The following is a 19,626-nucleotide window of genomic DNA, read 5'->3' as shown; positions in this document are numbered from 1 at the left end:
TTGAATTCAGCTCTACTTGCAGAGCCATTAGCGAATGCAGTGATAACATTAGTTATAGTATGTGCTTCATTTTATAGAGTTCTCTAAATTAATGCTTAATTTACTCATGTTAATACTGCAAACTACACAAAGTCTTCTGCAGTATAATGTGTATGGCAAATACCACAGTTTCATTTGAATGAATAAATAATTAAACTGGACAACACACAATAATTTTATAGAACAAATTTAATAGCATGAAATAACATCTAAAATCATGAACATGAAATCTGTATTTTGGTGAATTATATGTTCCTTTGCAAAAATTCATATCCAATTAGCACTGAATTATTTGAACAAAAGTTTAAGTTAGAAACAGTACATTAGATAAATAAGAATGCTTATTACAGCATATTTTGATGGGAACAGTATGGGTTAGGAGTCAATTACTGTGTTCTAAAGCTTTGGGAAAAATCCTTAAAAGCCCTAAAATGAATTTTCCTCTTCAAAATTAAGACTTATTTATTTATTATTATTATTATTGCTTATCTGAGAGACAAAGAGAATGACAGAACACTCATGTGCTGATTCATTCCATAAATCCCCACACAGACCTGGATGGGCCAGAGCCAATGCTGGGGACCAGGAACACAATCCAGGTGTGTCACCTTGGAGGTAACTACTTGCTGCCTCCCAGTGTCTATACTAGCAGGAAGCTGCAGTCAGGAACTAGCTGTAGGTATCAAATCCTGGTACTAAGACTTTATTTTTAAGTGCTTTTTGTTTGTTTGTTGTGAAGCAGAGAGATAGAGAAAGAGAAGGAGAGCCCCTACTTGTTGATTCCTTCCCCAAGTGCCACATGGCTAGAATAGCATCATAGCCAAAATAAGGAGCCAGGAATTCCATCCTGGTCTCCCTTGTGACTGGCAGGGTCCCAATTATTTGAGCCATTAGCACAGCACCCCAAGATCTGTATTAGCAGCAAGCTGGAGTCAGGAGGCAGAGCCAGGGATTTGAACCCAGGTATTCAAAGATGAGTTGCAGATACCCTACCTGGTGGCTTAACTGCTAGGCCAAACACTCACCCCAGAAACTGGGATTATAAAGGCCTTTTCTAGCATTAAAAATATGTAGGTACTCAAGCAAAATTCTTGTCCCAGACCTGCCAGATTAAAGATAACAAAAATGTTGCCAAGTGTTTGAGTATTTTAGGAATAAATACCATAGACTGCTTAAAAAATACATGTAGAGTATGTTGGAAACAATTTTTTAATATCAATGTACCTATATTATATGTGTATTTTATTGTATATACATACATATATAACTGAATAAATTGTAAAATACACTAAATAGAACAAATTCCTCATTAGAACCATATCATCTAAAATAGTAGAATTTACTGTCAACAATGAGACACTCTTCCCCAAATTCAAAAGCACTTTCAGTTATCTATTTCTCTATGCCTTAGATTCCTTATACGTAAAAATATAAAGTGCCTAGCAAACTAGGCTCTGTCTAAAGCAGGAGGACAGGACATCCAGCACATGTCAGTCAAATCACTGGATTTGGCCCTGCCAAGGCTCCCACAACTGCAGGCAGGACACAGAAGTCAATAAATCTATTGCAAGCTAGTTTTTAATGTTGATAGTTTTGTGGGGTCCACAAATGATGTTATAACTATCCAGATGGCTCTTGGAGTTAAAACAGGTTCCCCTACCCCTGATAAAGAGAAGCAGCAACTAGTTGAGGTGGGGGGTTTGGGAGAAAAAGTCATTTAATGGAAAAATATAAGGTGTTAGAACCACATATATTTCTTAGCAAAGACCTTGAGCCACTTATCCTGCATAAGTCTATCTTTAAAGACTTTTCTTTACCTAGATTCTTATCTTTTTCCTTTATCTTTCACTACAAGATGTTTTTTATTCTTACCTTCAAGGAAGGAAACCATGGTTCCTTTCCCCAAAACATACCTCCTCAGCTCAACCGACCCCTCAGCACTAAGTCTAAGCTCACGGCTCAGCCAGCTTACTCAAACACAGTGTAGGAAGTGGCCATTGTGATTGGCCAATGCGGAGACCTAGCAACTCTTAAGTATTTAGACAGTTCAAAAATCGTCTGTTACTCATCAATACTGGTGTGAGGTTTGTTTTTTTTTTTTTTTTTTTTTTTTTAATTAACTTTGAGGAGATTAACTGGAGTATGAGTAAATCAGGTAAAAGAAAACTAATCATGCACATGAATGTACATCAAAATTTCTGCAGTTCTGTGAAAACATCCACACATGAAAAGGACTTCATACGGTGGCGTACATAATCAGACATATTCCAATATTAAAATGATCATCTCCTTGCCAGATAACTGTGGTCTGCAAGCAGTCCTCCCACCCTTCTCTGCCAACAACACCTACTGAGAAACAGAGCAGTTAACTGCTTTGTAGAGAGCATGAAGGAGAGCCCACCAGACAGAGAGCCCATTAGGAAAGGAGGAGAAACAAGAGGGGGCAGCCTACATCTTTGGGTGCTGCTCTAGCTAATTTGTAACTTACTCTAAGAATTGCTTGTAAAACAGCATCTCCAATAAAGTGAGAAAATTCATCATGGAACAAAGAACAGCACAAACTTTTTACTCAGAAATTCAAAAGTACGTTGCAAAGGGAAAAATGTGAACATGAATACTCAGATCACACAACTTTTACTCAGAGTCAGCCATTAATATTTTATCCCATTCACTTATGTACTCTTTGCCTATCTGCTTATGTAGCTATATGTCTACATATGCATACATAAGTAAGTGTTCAACTACACACACATATAAGCTTTTTCCAGATAATTTATGAGACATTTCCATATGCCAAGTCCTTTATTCCTAAGTATTTAATTGTGAATATTCTAAGAATAAGGACAATCTCTTACATAACCAAAGCACCAAGCTGTTTTTATTTTTTACAGTTAAAATTTCATTTAACATCCCTCATGGAACAATCCAGTCTAGGCACCACTGGAAGCCTGGTTTCACTAATTACTGAGTGCATCGTGGTGTACAAATACTCAACTCTGCACCTCAGTTTGCTTATATGTTCACTCAGGATAATAATAGTACCTACTTCAACTGGTACCTAGAACAGAGTAAGCATTATGTCAGTTGTTGTTAAACACAATTAAGAATAAATATAGTTTTTACTATGCTTGCAATTAACAGCTATTTGAGGTTTTCTATGACCTCCCTCGCCTTTCCAGATTCTCATCTCCTCCTTACTCATATTTCAAGTCAGCAAGCAATGCTGGAGAAAATATCAAATACAGTGTTCCAAGACTATCTCATTGCACTATTCCCCCACTTCTAAATTCTGACAGCTGATTTGTACTTTCTTTTGGCATTCATGTCACTGTTTGATAATGGCATGCAATGAATCACAAATTCCTTTTAGAGTGACTTTGGCACAAGAATGCATACATTCACTCAATGTATATGTTACTCATAAATAGAGACTGAAATTTGAAGGCAGTAGGATAGGAAAATTGACAAAGACATCCTAAACTTTATTTTTTAATCTTGAACTTTTCTCAAAATACTACTTATTTCATTCAACATTTTTATCATTACTGTTTGTATTGTCATTATTATTGCACATGACCTGTATGCCCCAGTAGTTATCAAATATCTAGAAGAGAAGAAAAGGCTGTCTGGTTTATCAATGCATGTCGTATATTCAAAGTACCCCTGTTCACCATTGTGTCATACAAAGATGAAAAAGGGATAAACAGCCTGAGTAAGGAACCCAGACTGAGGGTGACCTTCAAACAAAGGGACAGGCTTGAATTTGTTAATGCATGGGATCACCTGAGGAGTAAGAGATAGAATGAAAGACACCCGTGTTATCTAGATCGGGTTGCTGGTGACACCATCCATCTGGAATATGAGTCAACATGACATTGTTTGAATAGCCATTGGCTTCCAAGTGGTCAAGTCCAGCAAGGAGTTTGATGGAAATGGAGAAGCCAACGATGGACTTATAGACTTAGAAATCTTCAACATTCAAGATTAAAATGGATCCAGGAAGAACATAAGTATATCAAGGCAAGATTGAAAGAAAAGTATCAAACAAAGATATTTACATAAGCATAAGACAGTTAAGAAGAAGAACTGTTGGAGAAAGGAAATGAGAAAAAAGGACAGACAGAAAAGGGACAGAGGTGAGGACAATGATCCGTGGTCATAAGAAAGGTCAGACAGGAAAACAAGCCAGAGCTCACAGAGATGAGGCTGTGAGGAACGGACCTACGCAGACACTACTGCTCCTATGAAACAGAAATGCCACACACGAAACGTGTTTGTGTTTGTATAGTTTAGAATGTCTGTAAAATAGTTCTCATTACATTAATTTCCAGTGGAAAAAGTAATATACCTTTCAAAACACTAGATTTGTAAATGCCCGGGAATGTCTAATTTCTGCCATCCTCATAATGTCCCGTAATAAAAGATGAAAAAGAGGCCTTTACAAGATGTTTAGAAATAGAATAAGCAGTAAGGAGAAAATTTCCTTTTCCTTTTAAACAAATTTGAAAATAGGCATGCTTCCAAGTAATAAAAGAACATGCACTTCACCAGGCCTGTCCAGAAGTCTATGGTTTTAGTCTTTGGCAATCTTACCAAGCAAGCACTTGTCCCAGGAGTATTCCATGTCAATAAGTGCCATTGATAAGGTAGACAGGAAAACACACATGCAGATAAGCACACAACACTCCAAAACATTACCAAGCATAGGTATGTCTCCTTTATCCTCAGAAGAGCCACTTCTACTTAAGTAAATTAATCAAAAGCAGCCTGATTAGTATCAGGGATTCATCCACAAATGAGATCAAGGGTTGCCATCAAAGAAAAGAGTCTGGGTTTGGTTTTAGTTCATGCACCGTATTATCTTTAGCCATCAATTTAGAAAATTGAGATCAATGATTAAGAAAGTAATAAATGATCTTCAGTCTGCTGTCTTGCTCCCTAACACATTTTGTTAATTAAAAACTAATACCTATGGTCATTAACTGTATTTGTGTACAGTGGAGTTTAAATGACATGTGGCTAGAAGATAAGCCACCCAGGTTCTAGACCAAGTCCTACCTCTAATCTGTGTGTAATCCTCAGGTTTTTAATGGCAAAATGAGAAGAATTTGCACAGTACCCTTCTTTTAAAAACACATTTTTCCAAGGGATGCTGATTGAGAGCCCTCATTTCTGAGACAATGACTGTCCTCCTGAGGTGGCGAGAAAGAGGCCCAGCCCTTGTCTGCCTCTCATTAATCTCCTCCACCCACCTTGCTGACCTCAAAACTCCTCCATGGAATGTAAGTCTGCTCAACATTCTTTCACGTGCTCATTTATTCAATAAATCCTTGTAAGCATTTATTTACTAATCACAGGGAATGCAGTTGTTGTAAAAACGTTCACCCTGACCTTAAAAACCACTGGGTCACACTGTCTCTGCATTCTGACCGGTTGCTGCCTTTTCTGTGGTACTCAAGCAGCAGAACAGTTAGAGGCTGACAAGTGGGAGGCTCGGAACTCCAGGGCTTTCTTCAATTGCTTGGCAGGCAAGCAAGCTTGGCTTCTGTAAACTATAATTCTAAAGTCCATTCCATCGCTGCGAACACCAACGTATTGTGCAGATAGTTGTAACTGTGTCAAACCCATGTGGATTAAATTTGTACATAGAACCAGTGTGCAATTAGCACTTTCAAGATGCAAGATTTTTCTTCAATTCCTCCTCAACAAGTTTTCATGCAGGAAGCGAGTGCTTTCCACTTGAAGTGCTAGTGTTACTCCCCACCCAAGCCCACCTCTCTGAAGTCCCCAAATTTCCTAAACCGGTTTCTACCACATAAAACATATGAGGCATCTGCAAAAAACTCACTTTGAGCATGAATTTCATAATTTTTTGAGCCAAAATAAAGTTGCCTTTTAATTGTTTTTTTTTTGTTTTTTTATTTTCACAGACATATATAAAGAGTACATACTAATGGAGAACTCATGTGGTGCTTTGGTACATGTTTATACTGTGTAATATGTAACTCTGTTGTTCCATGAACTTCTTGAAATTCCCTGGCAGGATCTGATCTTATATCCCCTCAATCTTGTTGTCTCTTGGACAACAGTCAGGCCAGGATAATTTATTCACATACAATTTTCACAGAAATGTGAAAGCACTTCAGAATGACCTTCATATGTCTGAGCCAACTCAGAGTTGAGTACAAAACTGAAAATTCCAGCAGTCATGGAAACCCAGTAATGTACTTGCTTTGAACCATGAAGGACTTCGGGACTTCTTTTAAGTTCTGACAATATTCAATCATCTCTTCTCTATAAGATTATTATAGGGGTTATTAACAGGTGATTAATATTTATAATATGAATTTTTCTTGATAATGTTTTTCTTGGGGAATTTGAATTTGCCACGATTAGTTTTCCTATTTTTTTAACTTTTATTTAATGAACATAAATTTCCAAAGTACAGAATATGGATTACAATGGCTTCCCCGCCCATAACGTCCCTCCCACCCGCATCCCTCCCCTTTCCCACTCCCTCTCCCCTTCCATTCACATCAAGATTCATTTTCGTTTCTCTTTATATACAGAAGATCAGTTTAGCATACATTAAGTAAAGATTTCAACAGTTTGCTCCCACACAGAAACATAAAGTGAAAAAGACTGTTTGAGTACTAGTTATAGCATTAAATCTCAATGTACAGCACACTAAGGACAAGATCCTACATGAGGATTAAGTGCACAGTGACTCCTGTTGTTGACTTAACAAATTGACACTCTTGTTTATGGCATCAGTAATCACCCTAGGCTCTTGTCATGAGTTGCCAAGGCTATGGAAGCCCCCTGAGTTCACTGACTCTGATCATATTTAGACAAGGCCATGGCCAAAGTAATGGTAATAAAAGATAATATGACCTTTCCATGGACTTTTTGAAGCTCATGCCTGCACTTCTTCCTATAATCCTGTATATGTACATGGCCTCAAAAATGTTTGCACTCAAATAAACTTTTCATTTTTTCAACAAACTTTTTGACTTACTCTCATGCATATATATATAATATATGTATACAGTATATATCCATACACATATGTATCCATATATACATTAAATGCATGTGTAATGAATGTAGACATAAAGCATTTATGTATTTATATATTCACGTGAATAATTTATATATATGTAGCACATGTATTGTATATATATGTAATGCATATATACAGATGCTGATGAATGAGGAGAAATGCCAACTTCTTATCCTAGGTTTTAGAAAAGTTTGGTTTATTTTGATTATGATTCTAGGCTTTTTGCTTTATAGCTAACAGTATAACTAGAGCAAAATGAAACTATAAAATAGTCTTGGATTTTTTTTTTATGTGGAAAAAGTTTTAATTAAAAAACACAACTTGATGTATAATCTGGGACATGCTCAGGCTGACTTGCCCCAAGTGGTGGAGTTGGAAGCATACCAGGGGATTCCAATTCAATCCCATCGAGGTGGCATGTACCAATGCCATCTCACTGTTCCAGGTGATCAGTTTCAGTTCACAGTTGGTCATGGTGAAGGGACTGGGAGTCGAAGGGAACACATAGACAAGTCTAGTACCTGCTAACGCTAACCGATGGAGTAAATAAAGGGGAGAGTGATCCAACATGGGAAGTGAGATACTCAGCAGACTCATAGAATGGCAGATGTCCTAAATAGCACTCTGGCCTCAGAATCAGCCCTAAAGGCATTCGGAGCTGGCTGAAAAGCTCATGAGAGTATTTCAGGCATGGAAAGCCAAGACACTCTGGCAAAAGATCTCTGCGAGTGAGATCCCAGTGGAAAGAACAGGTCATCAAAGAAGGAGGTACCTTTCTCTGAAGGGAGGAGAGAACCTCCACTTTGACTATGACCTTGTCTAAACAAGATAAGAGTCGGAGAACTCAGAGGGCTTCCATAGCCTTGGAAACTCATGACTGGAGCATAGGGAGATTACTGATGCCATAGACAGGAGTGTCAATTGGTACAGTCAACAACAGGAGTCACTGTGCACTTACTCCTCATGTAGGATCTCTATCCTTAATGTGCTGTACATTGAGATTTAATGCTATAACGAGTACTCAAACAATATATTTCACTTTGTGTTTCTATGGGGGTGCAAACTGTTGAAATCCTTACTTAATACATACTAAACTGATCCTCTGTTAAAAAAAAAAAAAAAAAAGAAAAAAAAAAGAAATTATCAATTCCCAACTTGACTCTCACTGGGATTAAACATGACAATAGGTCTGATCTGATTTCATCATCATTTAAAAAAATCATCTATTATTTTTCACTTTATGTTTCTGTGTGGGAGCAAACTGTTGAAATCCATACTTAATGTATACTAAGCTGATCTTCTGTATATTAAGACAATCGAAAATGAATCATGATGTGAATGGAAGGGGAGAGGGAGTGGGAAAGGGGAGGGTTGTGGGTGGGAGGGACGGTATGGGGGGGAAGCCATTGTAATCCATAAGTCGTACTTTGGAAAATTATATGCATTAAATAAAAGTTTAAAAAAAAAAAAAAAAAAAAAAAAAAAAACACAACTTGCCTCAATGGAAATACAATGTTGTTTAAGTTTGTCCCCATGATATACTTTAAATTAAAAATTAGTATGCATGCATCCTTTCTAAGTAGACCCTCATAAGCTAGGAAAGAGATGACACAGCAACTCCTTCTGGGGAGAGAAGAAAATAAACAACAGCTTACTCAAATTACCTGAGTTTTGAGCCTTCATGAAGTAGCTGGAGAAAAAGCCACTGCTTGCAATGCCTGCATAGTGAAGGCTCCCATCGTGCTACATTGTTTCTGCATGTAGATCACTAGATCGCAAGAGAGCCAGCTCTGGAAATTACTCATCAGTGCCAAAAAAGCACTGTTCCAAAATTAATACAAAATCGCCTTAATATTTCTCCTTTCTATAAATTTCCATTCTTGCTGTAGGTTTGGACCTATTTTTGAAATACTTTTGCAAAGGAAAGTTACCAGCCCTACAAACTGTTTGTGAGAGTATTAGAAGTGCCAACTGAAACAAGAATGTAATAACATTGTGAAATCGCATTATCTGTCAAGTTTCTAAAGCTTATTCAGGTGCTTATTTAAACCCTGGGAGCCTGCAAGAAAATGAACATGGGATGACTTTTCATCTAGGTTGCCATCACATTTCAGTAGTTGAAACTCCAGAGTGGTTTACCAGACACCGAAAATAAGGTTTCTGCAGTGAAACAAGTGTCAACAGATCTCATGCTTTAGCATAGAAATAGCAGCTACTAATAAGGTAACATCAATACATGGTAAATAATCCCTGGGACAGTCTCAGAAGGGGTCTACAATATCAAACATATTCAACAGAAATCCAGTAAAGCCACCTTTCGGGGCCATCCAGAAATGGCAAACAGGGTAGTTTATAGCTTAAGCTGTGTGAAATACGCCCGTCAGGCCCAGATGCCAACATCCACACTTTGAGGAAATCACCAGACCTTTCATTATTCTATGGAACAAGCAGACAACAGAAATGTTTCAGTGTCAGTGCTCTGAGTAAAAGAAATTAATATTCATCAACACATCTTAACTCAGTTGACAGTTTAGAAGTTGGAATGAAGCATGTCATTCAAGCTAGGAGGTCCTTGGTCCAAGTTAAACAAACTCAGAAAGAATGTCTGGTTATAAGAATACTTGTTCTATATCCTATAGGACTATGCTTTCAACTTTAGAAATACCCAGGTGCTAAATTAACCTTGTGATTTTATTTTGAATAACATAGTTAAGAGATCAATATATTCACATTGGAAAAATACAGCATCAACATGAAATAGCAAATATTTATAACTGCTCATACTATTTAGAGGTATAAGTGCACCACCCGATTTTGAGTTAGCTAATTGTATAACCTTTATGTGGTAAAACATATGTATCAGATAGAGTGTGCAGGCATACTAAACAAAGAGATAGATATTAGACATACACATTTACAAATATTACCACTTGAATGGCTACTGCAATATATTGTTAAAAACAAAATTTGGAAACTAAATTATCAATTTGTTGACCACTAAAATGGTAAGTACTTTCTGTAGTAAAACTTTACTGCAAAGATGGACATTTGGACTAATAGTTAAGATGCTGCTCGGGATGCTACATCACAGTGCCTGGACTTGAGTCCTAGCCCGGGCCCCAATTCCAATGTGCTGCTCACGTGCCCCTCAGGAGGCGCCGTGATGGCCCACGTGGTTGGCTTTCTGCCACCCATGTTGGAGCTCTGCAGTGACTCGCCTCTTTTTTTTTTAAAGCCTGTTACTATCTCCAGGGAGAATTTATCAAACATATTTTCAGGTTGCTGCCCCCTTGGGTGTTAGATAATGTTGGTGGCAAATATTATTACAACCAAAAAAGCATGAGAAAAAAGGCTGGGCAATGAGATAACACGAAAAGCTTTGAAAAGCTCCACCATGTTCCAGGGAATCTAGAAAGTCCTACACATGTTCAGGGTTATGCACAGGCTTGGGAAAAATCCAAAAAAACCCTGAGTTCTCACTTCTTATGACCTTGATGCTGTATATAATTAGGAAGTACTGACGGGTGAGGGTTGAAGATGCCCTCCTACACCCACCCACACACACACAGCTGCTTGACAACAAATAGAAGTTTGGAATTCAAAGCAGTTAAGGAAATCTCTGTACAAATATTAGGTGTCCACTAAGCTATTTAATGGAGATTCAAGGGCTATACAAAGAGTGCAGACTTCAAAGAACTGGTTCAGAAAGTAATTTAACAAACAATAGTAATTGCAATTAGCATAAAGAACAGCAAGTACTGGAAAAAATAATTTAATTTCAGATTTGCCACCTTATAGCATTCAAAATATGCAGGCTGCAACAAACAATTGCAAAAAATGCAAAAAGCAATAAAATGTAGCCTATACATAAGAAAAAAAGAAATCAATAAAATTACTACTGAGGAAACACGGAGACTAGACTTTCTAAACAAAGGCTTTAAATCAGCTTAGTTTAAATATGTTCAATTAGCATCAGGAAAACTTATTTAAATAATTAAAGGGGGTCTGGGCATTTTGTGAAGTGGTTAGGACACACATATCCCATATCAGAGACTATGGGTTTAAGTCTCATGTCTGTTCCTCCCCACCCCCCCCCCAAAAAAAAAATCCCACCTTCCTGTTAATGCACACCTGGAGAGGCAGCAGGTAATGGCTGAAGTAGTTGGATCCCTGTCACCCTTATGGAAGACCCAGTTTGAGTTTCTCACTTCTGGCTTTTGGTATGCATAGTCCTGGCTTTTATGGGCCTTTGCAAAGTCTTGCTTGCTTTCCCACTCTCTCTTTCTCTTCAGACATAAAATATAATTCAAGAAAGGTGTGATAATGATGTCTCACCAAACTGAAAATACCAATGAAGAAATAGAAGCTACAAAAGGGATCCCAACAAAAACTTTGGAATTGAAAATAAACAATTGAATAAAAATTTCACTGGTAAGATACAGGAGCAGATTTGAATGGTCAAAATAAACTATCAGTAAACTTAAGGATAAATCAGTGGAGATTATCCAGTCTGAGGAAAAGAAACAAAAAGAGTCAAGAAAAGAGAGAGCGAGGGAGAGAACCTGAGTCCCGTGAACATCAATCATGCTCACTATGTATAATGGGAATCTCAGCAGGAGGAAAGAAAGAAAAGAGGCTAAACGAGGAGTCAAATAAATAACAGTCAAAACTCCCCTATTTGTTGAAAACCATAAATAAGTAAGTTTATAAAGTTCTAAAAACTCCTTGTAGGATAAATTCAGAGAAATTCATAGTAAGATTTATCATAATCAAACTGTCAAAACTTTAACATCAAGTCAGAAGCTTAAAAGTAAAACGAGAGGGGCTGGTGCTGTGGTGTAGCATGCTAAGCCTCTTCCAGCAGCACCAGCATCCTATATGGGCAAAGTGTTTGTGTCCCGGCTGCTCCACTTCTGATCCAGCTCTCTGCTATGGCCTGGGAAAGCAGTAGAAGATAGACCAAGGGCTTGAGCCACTGTACCCACATAGGGGACCTGGAAGAAGCTCCTGGCTCCTGGTTTTGGCCTGACCTGGTCCCAGCTGTTGCAGACAACTGGGATGTGAACCAGCAGATGGAAGACCTTCCTCTCTCGTTCTCCCTCTCTATATCTGTAAATATACCTCTCAAATAAATAAATGATTTTTTTTTAAAAAGCAGAAATTGAAAAGCAACTCAACATACAACATACAATTACATTAATAATTTCTCATCAGAAAACATAAACTTCAAAATGAAGTCAGAGGCCGGAGCTGTGGCATAGCAGGTAAAGCCGCCACCTGCAGTGCCGGCATCCCATATGGGCACCAGTTCGAGTCCCAGCTACTCCACTTCTGATCCAACTCTTTGCTATGGCCTGGGAAAGCGGTAGAAGACGGCCCAAGTCCTTAGGTCCCTGCACCTGCGTGGGAGACCCAGAAGAAGCTCCTGGCTCCTGGCTTTGGATCAGTGCAGCTTTGACCATTACTGCCAACTGGGGAGTAAACCAGTGGATGGAAGATGTCTCTCTCTGCCTTTCCATTTCTCTCTGTGTAACTCTGACTTTCAAATAAATAAATAAATCTTTTAAAAAAATGAAGTGGAACAACATATTTAAAGTATTGCGAGGAAAGCAAAGCTTCCCACAAAGTATCCAATTCTATTGCTAAAACCGTATTTTCTTTTTCTCAAAAATGAAGGATGAATTAAGGTTTCAAACTGAGACAGTTAGTTGCCGAAATATATTTCCAAAAAGAAATGCTAGAAAGTCCACCAGACTTAAATGAATGAACAGTTGACAGTAATTCAGCTCTCCATGAAGAAATAAAAAACACCAATAAAGACAGTATAATTGTATATTTGTTTGTAACGACATTTTTTCTGCCTAATTGAAAGGACATCATGAGGCAACATTTATAAATCAGTTTTGTTGACCCCACAATTTACAAAGATATAATCTGTGATAATAACAATTTATGGGTCAGGGGTATAAAAGAGCCAGCCATTTTATACAATTCAAATTAAATTTGTATCTATACAAATTAGGTTATACATTTATATCTTAATTTTATTCTCCAAGTGATAATAACTTCAAAAGTCTGGTAAAGAAATTACATAATACAATATACCTATTTAATACAAAATGAGACATTAATAGAGGAATTAAAGAACAAAAATTAAAGTTATATAACATATAGAAAAAAGAAAAGGCAGAGTATACATATTTTAAGCAATGATTATATTAAACATAAAAATATTAAACTTTGCCACTAAAACGGGGGACTGGATGAACATATAAAACATATGAAACATATAAACACAGAAACATATAAACATATAAAAACAAAAATATTCCTATGTCACTTTAGATTCAAAAACACAATGATGTAGAAAGTATAATAATGGGAAAATATATTCCATATAGCAGTACTCAGAAGAGAGCTGAGGTGGCACAATAACATCAAACAAAACAGACTGACAAAAAGTGTTATTAGGATAAAGAAAGCTATAATTACAAAAACAAAAAAATCCATCCACAAGATGCAACAATTACAAACATATATACACCTAACAACAGAGTTTCAAGACATATTTATATGAACCAAATACTAAGAGAATCAAAAGAAAATTTACAATTCATGTATATTACCTAGATATTTTAATAACCTACATTCAAAATGTGTTAATGAACAACTTAATACATTATCCCTCTTAGTAGTTTTTTTGTCTGTTCTACTTAATATGACTGGTTTAATTCTGTAATTAATACACAGTTATTCTTAAGTGTTAAAATTTAACTGAAATGTGATCCCTGTTAAACATAAGAGTGGGGATAAGAGAGGGAAGAGATGTATAATTTGGGACATGCTCAAGCTGACTTGCCCCAAATGGTAGAGTTAAAAACATACCAGGGGATTCCAATTCAATCCCATCAAGGTGGCATGTACCAATGCCATCTCACTATTCCAAGTGATCAATTTCAGTTCGCAATTGATCATAATGAAAGGACTAAGAGTCAAAGGGAGCACATAAACAAGTCTAGTACCTGCTAACACTAACCGATGGAATAAATAAAGGGGAGAGTGATCCAACATGGGAAGTGAGATACTCAGCAGACTCATAGAATGGCAGATGTCCTAAATAGCACTCTGGCCTCAGAATCAGCCCTAAAGGCATTCGGATCTGGCTGAAAAGCCCATGAGAGTATTTCAGGCATGGAAAGCCAAGACACTCTGGCAAAAGATCTCTGCGAGTGAGATCCCAGTGGAAAGAACAGGTCTTCAAAGAAGGAGGTACCTTTCTCTGAAGGGAGGAGAGAACCTCCACTTTGACTATGACCTTGTCTAAACAAGATAAGAATCGGAGAACTCAGAGGGCTTCCATAGCCTTGGAAACTCATGACCGGAGCATAGGGAGAATACTGATGCCATAGACAGGAGTGTCAATTGGTAAAGTCAACAACAGGAGTCACTGTGCACTTACTCCTCATGTAGGATCTCTGTCCTTAATGTGCTGTGTATTGAGATTTAATGCTATAACGAGTACTCAAACAATATATTTCACTTTGTGTTTCTATGGGGGTGCAAACTGTTGAAATCTTTACTTAATGTATACTAAACTGATCCTCTGTAAAAAAAAAAAAAAAAAGAAAGAAAGAAAGAAATTATCAACTCCCAACTTGACTCTCACTGGGATTAAACATGACAATAGGTCTGATCTGATTTCATCATCATTTAAAAAAAATCATCTATTATTTTTCACTTTATGTTTCTGTGTGGGAGCAAACTGTTGAAATCCTTACTTAATGTATACTAAGCTGATCTTCTGTATATTAAGATAATCGAAAATGAATCTTGATGTGAATGGAAGGGGAGAGGGAGTGGGAAAGGGGAGGGTAGTGGGTGGGAGGGACGGTATGTGGGGGAAGCCATTGTAATCCATAAATCGTACTTTGGAAATTTACATTCATTAAATAAAAGTTTAAAAAAAATGTGTAGTACAACTAGATACAATGCCAGCAAGGAAATAAATGACTCACCAAAAATGTATAAAACCATACCTAGTAGACATTTATACAATACACACCACAACAGCAGATACATGTTCATATTCTTCTCAATATTGTATATAATGGTCTCTAAAATAGAATATATTACCCATAAAAAAGCCTCAGTAAATGTAAAAAGATTTAAATCATACAAACTATGTTCTGTGAACATAAAGGAAGTAAATGAAAAGTTAAAGCAGAATGAAATTTGGAAAATTCACAAACATGTGGATATTAAGCAACTACTTCTAAAGAGCCAGAAACAAATCAAAAAGGAAATTAGAAAATACCTCCAAGAGAATGAAAATGAAACAAATTATGCAAAATTTTATGGCATGCTATGAAAACAGTATCTAGAAGGAACGTTAAAACTGACTGCTCATCTTAGCTGAAATGAATAGCTCAAACTTCCAGCCTAAGAAACACAGAATAAGAAACTATCTCCAAAGTGATAAGAATGGACATTTAACAAGATTAGCATAGTAACGAATACACAATAGACAAATGAAACAAAAATACCACCTAAAATGTTTCTCTGAAACTAAAAAAAGACATACAAACTGAGAAACACAAACTTATCCAAACCAATCAAGAGAAAAGAGAGCTGGCTCAAATTACTAAAATCAGAGATGAAAGGGGGAGTTAAAGAAATCAACGTGATTCAAAAGAACTACTAAGAACAGAATTTTTGCCAGTAATTATCTAACATTGATGAAAACTTCCTAGAAACATACACATAAACTAACAAATATGACAATTAGAAATAAAAAGTCTTTATTGGCCTATAACAAGTAGAGTGATGGAATTAAAATTGGAAAAACAAACAAACAAAAAACTTCCAACAAAGCAAAACCCTGGGCCAGATGATTCACTGGTGAATTTGACCAACTGTTTAAAGAATTAACATGAACCCTTTTAAAACTCTTCTGAGCAGTAGAAAAGGAAGTAACACTCTTGAACACATTCTATAAAGCCAGTATTACACTGATACTAAAGCCAGACAAAGATGATGCAATAAATACAGACGCCAAAATTTTTTTAAAATACTGACACCCCAAGTCCAGCAGCACATAAAAATGATTATAAATCAAACAAGTAGGATTTATCCAAGGAATGCAAAGTTGACCAAACATACAATAGCAAATCAATACAGACTTTACTTACAGAAGAACAGACCACACGATCATTTCGATTGGTATAGAAAAAGCATTTGACAGAATCTAACATCCCTTCATTACATAAACACCAACACGCTATGACTAGAAGGGAATTTTCTGAGTTTGATAAAGAACATCTATGAAAAATTCACAGCTGACATCAAACTGAGTGGTGAAAAACTAAAATCTAACACTCAACATGGTATTGAATGCTCTATTAAACAAAATTAGGCAAAGAAATAAAAGTGACCAGATTGAAAAGACAAGAAATAAAACTAGTTGTATATTTAGAAGGTAGGTGTATCCATCATATGTCTCTCCCATCTTTGCTAGAAACAGAACTAAAATATACTTCTATATACGTAAACACTTGCACATACTCTATGTATATATGTATATGTAAGTCAGTATCTGTATATCCATAACGAATCTACCAAGGGGCTGGCGCTGTGGCATAGTAACCCAAGCCTCCACCTGCAGCACAAGTATTCCCTCTGGGTGTGGTTTTTGTTCTGGATGCTCCTCTTCTGATCCAGCTCTCTGCTATGGCCTGGGAAAACAGTGGAAGATGACCCAAGTGCTTGGGTCCCTGCATCTATGTGGGAGACCTGGAAGAAGCCCCTGGTTCCTGGCTTCGGATCAGCCCAGCTCTGGCTATTGCATCCAATTGAGGAGTGAACCAGAGGATGGAATACCTTTCTCTCTGTCTCCCTCTCTCTCTAATTCTGCGTCTCAAATAAATAAAATCTTTAAAAAAAAGGAATCTACAAAATATTACAGAAAATAAAACAAGTTTAACAAATTAGCAGGATACACAATAAATATAAAGAAAATAACGTGCATTTATGTATACTAGCAATAAATAATCTAAAAGAGAAATTAAGAAATCAGGGCTGGTATTACAGTATAGAGGTTAATCTACAGCCTGTGACAATAACATTCCATATCAGAGTGCCAGTTCGAGTCCTAGCCACTCCATTTCCTATCCAGCTCCCTGCTAATATACCTAGGAAAGCAGCAGAAGATGGCCCAAGTAGTTGAGTAACTAACATCTGCCCAGATGCGGCTCTGGGCTCCTAGAGTCAATCTGTCCCAGCCTCAGTCATTACAGACATATGAGCAGACACTGAACCAGCAGATGGAAGATCTCTGTCTCTCTCTCTCTCTCTCTTCCTCTCTCTCTCTCTCTCTCTCTCTCTCTCTCTCTCCCCCTCCCTCCTTTCTCCCTGTCCCTTTCCTCTGTCACTCTTCCTTTAAAATAAAATCTGCCATTAATAATAGTATCATAAATAATTAAAATAGTTGGAAATAAAAGAGCCTATGATGTGCAAGACATTGTTGAAGAATTGAAGAAGCAAATGAAAGGAAACTGATTACAAATACATGGAACACCTAACGCTGTCAAGGCAGAAGTACTCAAATTGATATGAACATCTACGGAAATCCAAATCAATACTCCAGCTGCATTTTATTCATACATAAATGGGCAAGCTGACCTGAAAATTCATATGGAAACAGACACAAAATAGTCAAAACAATTTTAATAAGAAAAACAAAATAACCAGTTCATGCTTCTCACTTTCAAAACTTACTACAAAGCAATGGTAATTTATACAGTTCAGAATTTGCCTGGAGTTAAATATTTACAACAGTAGACCAGAAATGAATGTCTAGAAACAGGCATATACATTTATTGTCAACTGATGTTTGACAATGTTGCAAAGACAATTCAAAGAGGGGGAAAAAACAGTATCCAACACAACCTTCTGAGAAAACTGTACTCACCTGTAAAGAAACGAATTTGAATCCCTACTTTATAACATATGTATAAAAATTAACTGAAAATGAATCAAATACCTAAGTATAAGAAATAAAGCTGTAAAACTCTTAAAAGGAAATATAGACAAAAATAAAGGCTTTTCCTTATACTAGGAAACATTTTCTTTTTAGATGTAACACTAAAAGCAAAGTCATTAAAGACAAGTAAATAAATAGGCCTTCATGAAAATTATAAACTCTTGAGTGTCAAAAGTCTCATCTGCATGTATCAGTATTGATGCAAATATAGTTTCGTATTTCATAGCTTTGTCAAATCAGTGGTTAAGAGTGTTTTACTACTATAGGATTAAATGATCTGTTATTACTGTAATTTACATTGGTAAAATGGCCATTTTTCAATTATTGTTTATAACCATTGTCTAATTCCCACTAAACTGCAGTCTTTTTTGCTTTTTACTTGTTAAACTTCTTATTCTGTGAAGTATGAACCATTTTTACTACAATATAAATTTAAAATGTTATATCAAAAACTGTAGAAAGAAAGAAAGGGAGAACAAAGAAGGGTCGGAAGGAGAGAGGGGAGGGAGGAGGGGTTATCATTATGTTCTTAGAATTCATCTATTAACCACATTGAATCTGTTAAAAATCTGATGAAAAATTAAAATTAAAAAAGAGAAAAAGTGCAAAGAAAACCCAAACTCTGGAATAAGATATTTGCAAATCACATCTCTAGCATGGGCCTAGTAGCCATGAAACATAAATAATTGTTATAACTCAACACTAATGAGGCAAATAACCCAATTTTAAAATGAACCAAGGATTTGAAAAAGACTTTTCTGAATTATACATACAAATGACCATGAAGTACATGAAAGATGCCCCATATTTGGGATTATGAATGGAATGCAAATCAAATCACACTGACTTCACCATTTTATACCCAGTAAGATGGCTATAAAAAAAAAAAAAAGACAGGAACAAGTGTTGGTGGAGAAATTAGAACTCTCAAATTTTTGTAGTTTTTACATACAAAATGACATGCATATACTAGCTTAGTAAGCCCTCAGGAACTAAACACAACTACCATACCCCAGGGTATTAACTACCTTTTTGTTTGTTTTTTACTGTCACTAAAATACCTGAGGGGAGCTTCTTAGAAAGGAAACGGTGTATTTCCGCTGACAGTGTGGAGGTTCAGAATCCAAGACTGGGCAGTCCCAATGGTTCAGGCATCTGCTGAACTCAGAGGAGGGCAGAAGGATGAGTGCAGAAACACTGACATGGGAAGCAAGCTCTTCCTTTACCCTCTATGTGGTATCTCTTTATGAAGTCATCAGGATTCAATCATGGGGTTGCACCTTAGTAACCTAATCCAGTCTCAAAGGTATTGGGCACTGGGAAACTCATATGGGAAATACATCATATTTTTGTCTGAAATCCCATTTTCTGCAATGCCCACCACCTCCATTCATCTCTTCTCCATCCCTACTAGATTTAGTTTTACACAAACAGAAGATGTTTTTGAAGGGAAATTTGGGTGACTTTTTATTACTACAAAAATTTT

At 36.6% G+C, this 19,626-nt stretch overlaps 1 long non-coding RNA gene across 3 annotated transcripts in view; it reads right to left on the bottom strand.

The window, feature by feature from the left end:
• LOC103350845 (uncharacterized) overlaps nucleotides 1–19,355 on the bottom strand; it is an 86,319-nt gene extending 66,964 nt beyond the window's left edge. For all 3 annotated transcript variants that reach the window (XR_007909509.2, XR_011378040.1, XR_007909510.2), the window contains exon 1: nucleotides 19,202–19,355. This is a non-coding gene — a long non-coding RNA (uncharacterized lncRNA). The remainder of the gene's footprint in view (nucleotides 1–19,201) is intronic.
• Between the last annotated feature and the right edge of the window lie 271 nt (nucleotides 19,356–19,626).

This window comes from Oryctolagus cuniculus, chromosome 8 (assembly GCF_964237555.1).
Source record: "Oryctolagus cuniculus chromosome 8, mOryCun1.1, whole genome shotgun sequence".
Classification (NCBI taxonomy): domain Eukaryota; kingdom Metazoa; phylum Chordata; class Mammalia; order Lagomorpha; family Leporidae; genus Oryctolagus; species Oryctolagus cuniculus.
The sequence above is the reverse complement of the archived record's forward strand: the minus strand, read 5'-3'. Positions and strand labels throughout refer to the sequence as shown.